The following is an 11440-nucleotide window of genomic DNA, read 5'->3' on the forward strand; positions in this document are numbered from 1 at the left end:
GTGACTTATTAATCTGGGAGGCACAAAGGGAGGTTGGATGCGCAGAACCCCTTTCAAAAATGTCTGGACCTCAGGAAGAGAAGCCAATTGTTTCTGAAAGAAAATGGACAAGGCCGAAATCTGGACTTTTATGGAGCCCAGACGTAGGTCCACATCCACACCTACCTGCAGAATAAGTTCTGCTTTCACTCCAAGAGACATATTGCTCGCATGCTCTGGTCGCCCCGCCCCCGCAATGCTCAGTCTCATCCCTGGAAATGGAGCATTGCCGCCCCCGAAACGCTCAGTCTCCTCCCTGGAAACGGAGCATTGTTACCCCTCTCCCGCCCCGCGACCGCGTCTGCCTGATTGACAGGCAGAGGCGATCGCATTTTCTGCAGAAAGTGCGGGCACATGCGCAGTACGGGCGCTGCGCCCGCGGCACCACCGTAAAAATTCCGGTTGGATCGCGATTTGCAATCCAACCTGAATTAGCCCCAAAATCCCAAGTTTAAAGGTAGCCTTGAAAGGCCGCTTCGGTTGCCATAACAACATGCACGCATCTATCCCGAATCCGGAAATACAGAGTGCCCGACACATCACCAAGACAGCAGGCGTGGAGGAAATGAAGCAGTCACAGTGCCATCTCCATGGGAATGGAAACGCAGTGATGGAGATTACAGAAGCATAAAATATGGCAGCAGATAGACGCCGGGCCAGAACACGTGACCAATATCAAGTGACATCAGTGTTAATAGAAAAACACACTGTTGCCCCAGGAGATGGGAACTGTTTATGGTCACATAGAGAGACCAGCCTCAGCAGTTATGTATTTTTCAGTAGGGAAGTGAAGGGATTGGATATTATGGGTTGTTAGGGTCTCCTGCCCAGTGCTGCCACGTCGTCATGGCAACCGGGAGACAAGTGCTAGCGGAGTAACCTGAGCGCAGCTGATACTCCGGTTCGGGTCTTTTGCTGTGCAGTGGTTATAGGCTCTGTGCACGGCAGGGGATCCGGTGCTGGTTTTTGTGCTCACAGTCTGTGAGGTCTGAGTGGGGCGTGGACAGCACCTGCTTTATAAGGCCTCTTCTCAGGGTAAGCAGATGCTGCTGAATCTTTGTTGGTTAGTCAGTTCCTGAAAGTTAACCAGTACTGTGTAGCTTTGTATTTGTTTGTTGCTTACTGCAAATAGGCCTGGGGATTTGGTATTACACTCTGCCAATCCAGACCTAGCAGTAAGACTGGAGTCAGTCGTTTAGCTTGCTGGGGTTCTGTTACTACTCTGTGAACTTAGCAAGTTTGCGGCTGTATTCTAAGACTTGCCTGTCTAATCCTGTCTCACTGTGCTAGGTGTCAGGGGTCAGTTTAGTGGCAGTAAGCTGAACCTGTGCACTGCAAGTGAGAATTAGGATTGTGGAGACTCTCCTTGTGTCTATCATTCCATCTCTGACCAAGGAGTTTACTGCCACACCCGTTGGTAACCCTTTAGGGTTTTGCTGTTGCCCTTAGCAACAGCATTTCGGGTTCTCTACGTATTAAAACACAACATCTTGCTTTTCCCATCTGAGCAGTTCTAATACAAGGGAGATAACCAGTTCCTTAGCCTCTGGGCTTCTCTGTTCACCTTGTGTGTATTTTGTTACCCTATCACCTTTTGTGTACGTTATGTCATATTCCCCAGTCTGTCTGTGAGTCCATTTGTTTTGCATAACAGTTCAAACACCAGTACATTCCTGCAGGCACTGGAGTGCATAACAGTTCTGACACCAGTACTTTCCTGCAGGCACTGGTGTGCATAACATATTCAGCAGCCTAATACTCCTGTTGAAATTTTGTGGGAATATGGAGCATACCCCTCAAAATACGTTGCAACAGGTGGTCGATCAGGTGCAGGTCCTGACTCGACAATTTAATGATTTGTCCATTAAAATGCACACCTCCCAGGCTGCTGGCGGCGCTCCCGCAGCAGCAGCACCTGCAGGGGTTAAGGAGCCGAAAGTAAATCTCCCGGATCGTTTTTCTGGAGATCGCTCGCAGTTCTTTTGTTTCAAGGAGAGCTGCAAGCTATACTTCCGGCTTAGGCCTCAGTCTTCTGGGTTGGAGATTCAGCGGGTGGGCATAGTGATTTCCTTGCTACAAGGAGACCCACAGGTCTGGGCATATGGGTTGCAGCCTGACTGTCCGTCGCTTAAAAGTGTTGATGCTTTTTTTACGGCACTGGGCATGTTGTATGATGACCCTGACAAGACGGCCTCAGCCGAGGCTCAGATTTCGATCCTTAAGCAAGGGCGAAGGCCAGTTGAGGTTTACTGTACGGAGTTTCGGAGGTTGGCCCATGATACCCAGTGGAATGACCCAGCCCTGAGACACCAGTACCAAAGAGGTCTTTCTAACCAGATAAAGGACCAACTGGTACAATATCCCTTGCCTGATAGCTTGGATCAGCTAATGCAGCTATCCATCCGGGTGGATAGACGGCTGAGAGAGCGTAGGCTTGAAAGGGAGACTGAGATTTCCTTCCTTCCCAAGGGAACCTCAGACTCTGAGGAATTTTCCGAGGAGCCTATGCAGATTGGGGCTACCCGCCTCTCCTCGCGTGAGAAGACGCGGAGGAGACAGCAGGGGTTGTGTTTGTACTGTGGGAATAAAGGTCATGTGGTAGTATCATGCCCAGAAAAGCCAGAAAACTTCAGGGCCTGAGGGTGATGGGAAATATCCTGTCAGGCCAGAAGTCAGAATTTCCCAAGAAGACTTTTATCATTCCGGTGACCTTGAAGATCCTCGGTCAAACTGTCAAGACTGAGGCCTTTGTGGACAGTGGGGCCGACGGGGTTTTTATGGACCGCCAATTCGCCCTGAAACACTCTGTTCCCTTAGTACCCTTGGCATCGGAAATTGAGATTTGTGGGTTAAACGGGGAACCATTATCCCAAGGTAAAATTACCTCTTGCACTAGCCAGATTTCTTTGTTTATTGGAGCCACACACTCTGAAAAATTGTCCTTTTATGTGACTGTCTGTACTTTTGCCCCATTGGTGTTGGGGTTACCCTGGTTAAGGGCCCACAATCCTCAATTTGACTGGGTCTCTGGGGAGATTCTTAGTTGGGGTACTGATTGTTTCAGGAGTTGCTTGAGCCTTCCAGTCAGGCTCTCGCAGCTAAGTTTGCCAGGATTGCCAGGGTGTTATGCAGATTTTGCGGACGTGTTCTCCAAAAAAGTTGCAGAGGTATTACCTCCCCATCGCCCCTATGACTGTGCCATTGATTTGTTGCCAAATGCTAAGCTTCCCAAGAGCAGGTTGTACTCCCTGTCACGTCCTGAGACTCAGGCTATGGCAGAGTACATTCAGGAGAACTTGGCTAAGGGATTTATCAGACCTTCACAGTCTCCAGTTGGGTCGGGGTTCTTCTTCGTGGGTAAAAAGGACGGTTCGTTGCGACCCTGCATCGACTTCAGGGAATTGAACCGTATCACGATTAAAAACTCATACCCACTGCCTCTCATTTCGGTCTTGTTTGACCAGCTTCGTACTGCCACCATTTTTTCTAAGATTGACCTACGCGGTGCGTACAATCTAATCCGAATAAGAGAGGGGGATGAATGGAAGACTGCCTTTAATACCCACTCAGGGCATTATGAATATTTGGTGATGCCTTTTGGGCTCTGTAATGCCCCGGCAGTCTTCCAGGATTTCATGAATGATGTGCTCAGGGAATATTTGGATAGATTCTTAGTTGTATACTTAGATGACATCCTAATCTTCTCCCATTCCCTGGAGGAACATCGGAAGCATGTACGCTTAGTCCTCCAGAAACTCAGAGACCACCGGCTTGGGGCGAAGCTGGAGAAGTGCGAATTTGAAGTTCAGCAAATCGCATTTCTAGGATATATTATCTCCCCAGAAGGTTTCCAAATGGAGGGTTCCAAGGTACAGGCAGTCCTGGATTGGGTGCAGCCCACTAGTTTGAAGGCGCTTCAGCGTTTCCCGGGCTTTGCGAATTTTTATAGACGATTTATCGCTGGATTTTCGTCTATAGTGGCGCCCTTGGTGGCACTCACTAAGAAAGGGGCGGATGTTGCTCACTGGTCTTGTGAGGCTAAAGCGGCTTTTGCCCGTCTCAAAAGGGCATTTGTTTCGGCCAAGGTGCTGCGACACCCAGATCCAGAGCGTCCTTTTGTGGTGGAGGTGGATGCCTCTGAGATGGGTATTGGGGCAGTGCTTTCTCAGATGGGAGTGTCTGATAATCGCCTTCATCCCTGTGCTTACTTTTCCCATAAATTTTCGCCTGCCGAGATGATTTATAACGTGGGTAACCGGGAATTGTTGGCTATTAAGGATGCACTCGAGGAGTGGAGACACTGGCTTGAGGGGGCTAAGTTTGTGGTCTCAATTCTCACTGACCATAAGAATCTGGCATATTTAGAGTCAGCAAAGCGTCTCAATGCCAGGCAGGCACGATGGGCTTTGTTTTTTGCTCGCTTTAATTTTTTGATAACATATCGCCCTGGGTCAAAAAACATCAAGGCTGATGCGCTCTCGCGGAGTTTTGCTCCAATCCAGGAGACCACCGAGGAGCCGTTGCCCATTGTTTCCCCATCATGTATTAAAGTGGGCATTACCCAGGACCTCTTATCATTAGTCCTTAGAGCACAGGAGCAGGCTCCTCCAGACCTTCCGGTAGGTCTTTTGTTTGTGCCTCCTAGGTTAAGACAGCGAGTGTTCCTGGAATTCCATGCCAAGAAGTCGGCAGGTCACCCGGGTATTGCCAGAACTCGGGAGTTGCTATCTAGGGCGGTGTGGTGGCCCTCGGTGGCTAAGGATGTGGATCAGTGGGTTCGGGCATGTGACATCTGTGCCCGAAATAAGACTCCTAGAGGGGTTCCTGTTGGCCCATTACATCCACTCTCTATCCCATCTAAGCCATGGACCCACATTTAAATGGATTTTGTGGTGGACTTGCCCAAATCCTCGGGGATGACAGCCATCTGGGTTGTCGTTGACAGGTTTTCGAAGATGGCGCACTTCGTTCCACTGGTTGGGCTGCCATCGGCCAGACGCCTGTCTGAATTATTTATGCTGCATGTTGTGCGTCTCCACGGGTTGCCACTTGATGTGGTCTCTGACCGCGGATCCCAGTTTGTGGCCAAATTCTGGAGGGCATTTTGTTCCGATCTCCAGATTTCTGTCAGCTTGTCGTCAGGCTACCATCCGCAGTCTAATGGGCAGACTGAAAGGGTGAACCAGTCCTTGGAGCAGTTCCTCAGGTGTTATGTCTCCAAGTGTCAGACTGACTGGGTTGCTCATCTGTCCATGGCGGAGTTTGCCTATAACAACGCGGCTCACTCTGCTACAGGGATCTCTCCCTTCCTTTGTGTGTATGGGCATCATCCTAAGGCCAATTCTTTTGACCCCCTGGACTCCACGCCTGGTGGTTCCTCTGTGGTTTCGGTCCTTAGAGGTATTTGGCGGAAAGTGAAGAAAGCCCTTGTGTCTGTGTCATTAGTGACCAAAAGGGTTTTTGATAAGCGGAAAAGACCCTGCAGCTTCAAATTAGGAGACTTCGTCTGGTTGTCTACCAAGAATTTGAAGTTGAGACAGCCATCTCATAAGTTAGGCCCCCGGTTCATCGGCCCTTATTAGATCACCAGGGTTATCAATCCGGTGGCATTTCAGTTAGATCTGCCCCGTTCTTTGGGTATCAATAAAACATTTCATTGTTCCCTTTTAAAACGGGCGATTAGTAATCCTTCTTCCAGTGGAAGACCTTCCCCTCTTCTGATACGTGGCCAGAGGGAGTTTGTTGTTGAAAGGATTCTTGACTCCAAGGTGGTTCGGGGTCGGCTGTCATTTTTGGTGCACTGGAAGGGGTATGGCCCGGAGGAGCGGTCGTGGGTGCGCAGTTGTGATCTTCATGCCCCCAGACTGATACGCTCTTTCTTCTCGCAGTTCCCCGATAAACCCGGTGGTAGGGGTTCTTTGACCCCTCGTCAGAGGTAGGGTACTGTTAGGGTCTCCTGCCCTGTGCTGCCACGTCGTCATGGCAACCGGGAGACAAGTGCTAGCGGAGTAACCTGAGCGCAGCTGATACTCCGGTTCGGGTCTTTTGCTGTGCAGTGGTTATAGGCTCTGTGCACGGCAGGGGATCCGGTGCTGGTTTTTGTGCTCACAGTCTGTGAGGTCTGAGTGGGGCGTGGACAGCACCTGCTTTATAAGGCCTCTTCTCAGGGTAAGCAGATGCTGCTGAATCTTTGTTGGTTAGTCAGTTCCTGAAAGTTAACCAGTACTGTGTAGCTTTGTATTTGTTTGTTGCTTACTGCAAATAGGCCTGGGGATTTGGTATTACACTCTGCCAATCCAGACCTAGCAGTAAGACTGGAGTCAGTCGTTTAGCTTGCTGGGGTTCTGTTACTACTCTGTGAACTTAGCAAGTTTGCGGCTGTATTCTAAGACTTGCCTGTCTAATCCTGTCTCACTGTGCTAGGTGTCAGGGGTCAGTTTAGTGGCAGTAAGCTGAACCTGTGCACTGCAAGTGAGAATTAGGATTGTGGAGACTCTCCTTGTGTCTATCATTCCATCTCTGACCAAGGAGTTTACTGCCACACCCGTTGGTAACCCTTTAGGGTTTTGCTGTTGCCCTTAGCAACAGCATTTCGGGTTCTCTACGTATTAAAACACAACATCTTGCTTTTCCCATCTGAGCAGTTCTAATACAAGGGAGATACCCAGTTCCTTAGCCTCTGGGCTTCTCTGTTCACCTTGTGTGTATTTTGTTACCCTATCACCTTTTGTGTACGTTATGTCATATTCCCCAGTCTGTCTGTGAGTCCATTTGTTTTGCATAACAGTTCAAACACCAGTACATTCCTGCAGGCACTGGAGTGCATAACAGTTCTGACACCAGTACTTTCCTGCAGGCACTGGTGTGCATAACATGGGTATATAAGGATTGTTTGCAGTGTCTGACTGGGACATGAAGGGCCCACTGGGGGGATGCAGTGGTAGGGGCACATGTTTAAGCGTGTGGCTGGTCCCCAGAGGGGCTGTGTCTAGCTACCATATTGGTTAGCCTAACCAGTAGAGGGTGCATGGGCTGGGCCCCTTGATAAATATATTCATTAAATATTGCTAGTGCATGCATGATACTGTACCAGAAATGCACTGTAGAGAATACACCATAGTGCAGTATAAGGTAACATATGTATAATGTATAATTCAAGCACACAGTCTGGCACCTGATCCCTAGATGAGGAGGAGGTCCCACATGCAGTATGGCCCACTGGGGGGTTTCCCCTGTACACCTGTGGGCCAGTCCAACTCTGTTTGTTTGGATGGACTAGCAACACTCATTACCTTGAAAAAGACCCCAGAGGGGGTTGAAACGCGTTAGTGGGGACCAGGCAACTGGATAGTGCACGGAGGACATTACCTTAAGGAGCGGAGTGCCTGCAAGTCTACCCGGGATACCGCATGGTGATATATCATCCTCCCTATGCCTTTTTGGAACTGATTAAAACCCAGTTCCAAGATTTCTGGTAATTACCCATTTGCAACCACTGCCTGTCTGTTCCCACTCTTGAGTGTTGTATACATGTACATTTGGACTTATTTTATTGTATGATGTGTCCTTTTTATGCTATGGATTTTTTCACTCTTTTTTGCATGTACTGAAAAACTATGATACATCATTGAAAGACGCATTTGCCACAGTACTGAAGAAATTCCTACTGGAAAAAAATGAGGATTTTGGATTCTATGTTTTAAAGGGACAGTACACGTCATAAAGGAAAGTGACTATGGGCCTATTTCAGACCTGATCGTAGCAGCAAATTTGTTAGCAGATGGGCAAAGCCATGTGCGCTGTGTGAAGGGGATTGCAACCTTCCCCTCCACGGAGCGACGAGCGGCGACTCGGCGGGCGGTTTCCAGTCTGGAGGGGCTTGCATCCGAAAGGATTCAAGCCCCTCCAATCCCAGCGGCGCATTTCAAACGGCGCGCCAAGCGCGAGCCAATCAGGGCTCGCGCCTTGGCCGCCAATCAGAGCTCGCCGCGGCGAGCCAATCGGGGCTCGCCGCGTCATAGCTCCGCCCGCTCCCGGCGCCATATAAGAGGCGCTGCGGAGCGGGAACAGGCAGTCGGACGGCGGACGGGAACAGAAGAGGAAGAAGAGCTCCAGCGAAGAGAGACGGCGGCCGAGCAGCGGAAGAAGACGTCGGCGGAGCAGAAGACATCGGCAGTGCGGAAGAAGACGTCGGCGGAGTCACGCAGGAAGACAGAAGACGGCGACCAGCGGCGGAAGTCCGGCGGAGAGTGCTGCAGCGTGTGGAGAGCAAAAGAGCTAACGAAGCTCCCCGCTGCAGCCTCTCCCTCCGCGACAGGTAGGCGGCCTTGGGCCACCTCTACCTACCTATAATCCTCCCTAGAGCACCAGGGACAGGCACTAGGCCTGCGGGCAGAGTCAGGCCCTGTCGGCCTGTGCGCACGTTAGGCGGGCTCCGGCCTGTGCCCACTCCAGGCCTCCGGCCTGTGCCCACTCCAGGCCTCCGGCCTGTGCCCACTCCAGGCCTCCGGCCTGTGCCCACTCCAGGCCTCCGGCCTGTGCCCACTCCAGGCCTCCGGCCTGTGCCCACTCCAGGCCTCCGGCCTGTGCCCACTCCAGGCCTCCGGCCTGTGCCCTCACTCCAGGCTTCGGCCTGTGCCCTCACTCCAGGCTTCGGCCTGCGCCCTCACTCCAGGCTTCGGCCTGCGCCCTCACTCCAGGCTTCGGCCTGCGCCCCTCATTCAGGCTCCTGCCTGCGCCCCTCATTCAGGCTCCTGCCTGCGCCCCTCATTCAGGCTCCTGCCTGCGCCCCTCATTCAGGCTCCTGCCTGCGCCCCTCCGGCTGGAAGTGGGCTGTGTAGCAGCTCTTGAGGGGTCAGTGGCTGTTGTTTGTAGCAGACCGGCCCCACGCGGTGTATGACCCAGGGGATTGGAAGTGTGGAGTAACGTTCCCGTCCCACACGTCGCCATCCCCCGGTCGTCGGAAGTGGGCCACCGTCTGTTCCAGACCCCCGCCCTTCATTGTGAACCAAAGGCACCGGCTGGTGTCCAACATCCGGAAGGTAGGACTGGTAAATCGGGGTATACTGTTAGGCCGGGGAATTGTTCCACTGACTTGCCGGGTAGTGAACATGTTAATTGGTCCAGTCTCCGTTTGATTGGGGTAGAACCAGTAGCCTCCAGTTGTTTAAGTTAGTTTGTTAGGTAGGCGTAGTTGGCTGTATTGTTGTTAGCCGTAGAGTAGCCTGCAGGTAGGGAGGTTGTTCTTCTTGTCCCAACAGGAGCGGAGAGGTGCGACAATCAAGGTGACCCGCAAGTTGGAAGTGAGTATCACCCTGTGTCTGTCTGTCTGTCATCCCCCCTGTATACCGGTCCGGAGGGTTTGCTCGCGGACGCGAGGACCCCCTCTCACCACACAACGTGCGAGAGTGCGAGTGTGTGAGAATTGGGTAGCTGAGGCCTATTGGCCAGTGATGACCTTCCGCCCAGCCGGTGAAGGTCGCGGCTACCCCTGACGTGTCCCGTACTCTAGGCGGAGGTCGGGCGTACGTCTCAACCGACATATTCCTCTCTTTCCAGACCCCCGTCGTCCGCGGTGAGGTGGTGTCCGCCCCGAGGAGTGGTCTCGAGAGTGAAGTCTCTGACGCGTCTGGATATCGTCTGTGGCGGCGTTGCACAGGTGGGTGGAGTGACGACACCTGCACAGCAGCAGGCGGTACATCCTTGTTAGCCGCTCACACTTGGCGTAGTCGGCAGGATGGACGGAGATCGGTCACTACCCACGGCCGAGAAGCCGTGGACAGATGCGCCGAAACCACGCACTCGGAGAGGCTCGACTGCCAGCTCCACTGATGTGGTGGCGAGGGGAACGGACGACGAGCGACGGAGGTCATCGCGTCGACTCAACGTCGGACCAGCCCTCGCCCACCTACCCCGTTACGACGGTCGCAATATGACCTTAGAGGACTGGAAGGCCCGACTAGAGGCGACATTCCTCATCTATCGGGTGCCCGACGACCTGCAGGTGCCCCTCGCCCTGAATTCTCTGGAAGGCGAGGCTCGTAGGACGATTCTCTTGCGGCCCGACGATGAACGCGAGGAGCTGGAGGAGATCTATAATATCCTGGGGGATATTTATGGCGACACCTCTTCGGCGGGGACCCTCCGGCAGCGTCTGTTTGGCCGGTTCCAGAGGGAGGATGAGTCCATCCCCCAGTATGCAAACGCGCTCCAAGAGATGATGGGAGAAGTGCGTCGGAAAGACCCCGATGGGTTTGGGGCGCTCACCAACACCAGCCAAATATTGCGGGACCAGTTCGCCATGGGACTCCGGAACGTGCCCCTGAGGCAGGTGATGCTGGATAAGATATCCCAGGATGACACCCTGACCTTCCATCAGGTGGAGATCGACGCCGTAGCCAGGGACCGCAATGCCAATTACGGGCCACACGCCGTTTTTCCCCAGTGGGTACAGCCGATCTCCGCGCCCGTGGCTAGCCGGGCGACCAATCCCTTAGAGACCTGCGTGCAAGACCTGAAAGAGGCCTTCCTTCGGGTGACTAAGGAAATGAGGGAAGAGGTCTCCCAGCTGAGGGAGGAAGTGTACCGGCGTGACCAGCGGGGCACGGAGTCCCGTGAGCGGGACACCAGGCGGCCCCGTGGGCGAGGCGCGGAACCGGACGGCCGTCCGGGAGAGGGCCGGGGCCCTCGTTGTTACCGATGCCATCGGTATGGGCATATTGCGCGGACCTGTACCGAAGCAATCCCGGAGGCACAGTTAAACTGACCTCCCTCGCGGTAACGGGACCACCCGTGGGGGGGAGCGATGGGGAGAGATCAGCCATTAACGAACAGGCTGAATTGGTAGGAGAGTGTCCCGTGGTAGTCAGCCGCCTCGGTGGGAAAGAGCAGTCTTGCCTGTTGGATACCGGCTCTCAAGTATCCACCATTTCCGAGGCCTGTTTCCTTGAACATTACGCCCATCTTAAAAGTGAGGTGTCCGAGAGCTTCATTACCCTCACGGCAGCTAATAACCTACCCATTCCCGTGGTGGGGGTGGTGTGGATGGAGATGGTAGTTTGTGGCCGAGAGCTGGGTAGGAAGGGGCTGCTGGTAGTCAGCAGCCCGGGGCTGAGCCATGGCCCAGTGATCCTCGGGATGAATGTACTCCGACATCTCGACCAGCTCTTGTTCCAGGAAAATGGGCCACAATATTGGAAGAACCTGGGAGTCCGGCGCCCCGTCCAGCAGGCACTCCAACAAGTGGGACGACGGGGGACCAGGGCCCTAGGGGCAATCGATGAGCACCTGGGTCTTTTGAAGGTCGGTCACCACCAGCGCCTGGAGTTGCCACCTCGCCAAGAAGTCCTGATCCCTCTGGAAGTACGGACTCATCAGAGCCTAAATGGCATGGAGGTGATGG

Source organism: Pseudophryne corroboree, chromosome 5 (genome assembly GCF_028390025.1).
Source record: "Pseudophryne corroboree isolate aPseCor3 chromosome 5, aPseCor3.hap2, whole genome shotgun sequence".
NCBI lineage: Eukaryota > Metazoa > Chordata > Amphibia > Anura > Myobatrachidae > Pseudophryne > Pseudophryne corroboree.